Source organism: Physcomitrium patens, chromosome 9, assembly GCF_059467195.1.
Source record: "Physcomitrium patens ecotype Gransden chromosome 9, ASM5946719v1, whole genome shotgun sequence".
Taxonomy (NCBI): Eukaryota; Viridiplantae; Streptophyta; class Bryopsida; order Funariales; family Funariaceae; genus Physcomitrium; species Physcomitrium patens.
The window spans coordinates 6,312,370-6,315,197 of NC_143418.1; positions in this window are offsets into that span (position 1 = coordinate 6,312,370).

Genomic DNA, 2,828 nt, shown 5'->3' on the forward strand with positions numbered 1-2,828 from the left:
TTCTTACATAAATCAAGTGTTATTATTTACTGCAATTCATCTGTAATATACTATTTTTTCTAAAATATATAAATATAAAAATAATTTTTTGAATCATTTTAAATTAAATTTTAGAGTAGTATGTGAGGTGTATCATCAACTACCAATAAGATGATTAGACAAATCTTTTACCAATGGTAGAGTTTTTCATAATAATATAGTACATTCTTCTATATAACAAACACCTTTTTTTACTAATTGTAGATATCATCTATGACTTGATACTTTTGACTTCTTAAAAATTTATAATCTTGTGAGAAAAGATTTGGCAAATCATTTATCTGAGTTACATACAATAATAAAGGCAAGACTAAAAAAGGCTCAAAAACAACAAAAGAGCAATGTACATGCTTATTATAAGGAACCACCTCATTTCCATATTTATGATAAGATATGATTACTTTGTTGTAATATTAAAACTATTTGCTCTTGTCACAAGTTGGATTATTGTAGACTGAACCATTTCCTATTTGTGACTAAGTTAATCCAATCGTTTATCAATTATACCTATCAAAGTCTATGAAAATCCATCCAGTATTTCATATGTTTCTTTTAGATTCATATAAGATAGTGAATATCCCAAAAAGAAGACAAATACTACCGTCTTCTATAAAAATGGATAATAATCAAGAATTTGAGGTAAAAGAAGTCTTAGACTTAAGATGGTGCTAACATAGGTTAAAATATCTTATTCATTGGAAAAGATATAATTTTCACAAACGTACATGGGAACTAGCAAAAAATCTTACAAATGCAACAAAGAAGGTCATAGCTTTTTGTGAGTGTAAAATTCCACCCTTCACCCAAATTATAAGATGGCCTCAATTAAGAGTTGCTTGTAATGGATGGTATAAAGTGGAAGTAAAAAGTAACAAGAACTATAGAAGAATAACACAAAACAAGTGAAACAAGTACAATCAAGTAATTGTATACTACAAAACGAGTCATAGTCTGTTCTCTGGATTCTCACCCAGTAAAAAGTAAAAAGTAAAAGTAAAAAGTATATTTTTAGAAATATAATTTTTTCATCTTTTCAATGATGTAAAAAATATGTAAATCCGAGTTATAATGAGTAAGTTATGAAGGATTGAAAATAACAAGTAACAAATGGAAAGTTAAGTAAAAAATATTTTACCTCAAGGATAACTTGTTAATAGATCAAGGGTTCGAACCTCACCAAGGCTCACATGTAGTGTATATGGGTTGCCAAAAGAGGCCTTGAGGCCTTAGTCTTATCTTCCTACCTACATCCAAGGTGCTACAACCCATATGGGACTTGTGCACCTCCCTTCTTATAAGGACTACACTAGCTGCTAGTCCTCCTATTTTCTACTAGTAGAATTAATATTTTTGCATTTTTGACTTCACCATGGAGTTCAAAAACATCCAATTAGCCTAGACAAATTGTGTGGCCTTCAAACCTTGTTCCATTTCTTCATAATGGCTCTCCAAGTGGTAAAACTCAATTTTACCAAGGTCTTAAAAATTACCCTAAAAATTCATAGAAAATTCTAAATAAATTCTAAATAAATTCTAAAAATTCCTATAATTTTTCTGTAATTCTAATATCCATTTAAATATATAATTTCCTATATTTATTATTTTTTTATAGTGATAAAAAATAATTTGAATCTACTAAAAATTTTAAATAATTTCTAAATAAATTCTAAAAATTCTTATAATATTTCTATAATGCTATTAGCAATTTAAGGATATAATTTCCTATATTATTGATTTTTTATAGTAATGGAATCAATTTAAATCTACTATAAATTCTACTTTCTATATAAATAACTAAAAAGACATGAAGTTCTTTCTCATATTTTTTTTTAACTATTAACTAATATTTATAGTTTTTGTATAAGTAATACATATAGATATAAGATCAATATAAATATTAATTTTAGTAACTAATCCTTACTCTCAATAATAAGTAAAAGTACTAAACGAACTAAAATAATTACCTCTAAGACTTACTAAGACTCCATTTCTTCTCCACTAATACTATTATTCTTTCTTTAACATCTTCTAAGCACATCTTTACCTAATAATTATAATTTTGGCACTCTACATACATTCTTTTGTCCTAAAACAACTAGTGAGTCAATCTGATGATTCACACATGGCAACCATCTTGGACGACTTGCAAAAGAGAAGAACCTAGAATGAACTTCTCAAAATGCTATTGAATAAAAAGAGGATTTGTCTATAGAAGGTTTCAATAGCTATCCAAGTTAAGAATGAGTGAGTTACTACTATTCTATAGGGACTAAAATAGATTTTATTCTATAGAATTATATAAGAAGATAGAAGAAAATTTAATTTAATCTTAAAAATTAATGATTCTAGAACATGATGGACAAGACTAAGGCTAAAAAGGTGGTATCTCCACTCCCTTCTTTTAACATGAGAGGATTTTGGTATAAAGCCGTAAAGGCCTACATATCCATAGAGTGTATAATATTGGTCTTTTCCTGCACTAATACTAGCTCATTGGGATAGCCCATTTTTTCCAACCGGATTCAAACTCGAACATTTATTTGACAACGTCTCACATGACCAATACTTCTATATCCTTTGGATGTTTACTAAGATACATTCTCTATCATACTAATGATTTTTATTTATTTTATTTTATTTTATTTTATTTTATGAAGGAACTATGTTGAAAGAAGGACAAGTTGATTGAATATAATAATAACTTAGCTTGACCTCTAATATTTAGCTTTCTAAATTCCACCTAGGTTTGATAATTTGTCACTTAAGAAATTAAATAAAGATGAATTTGA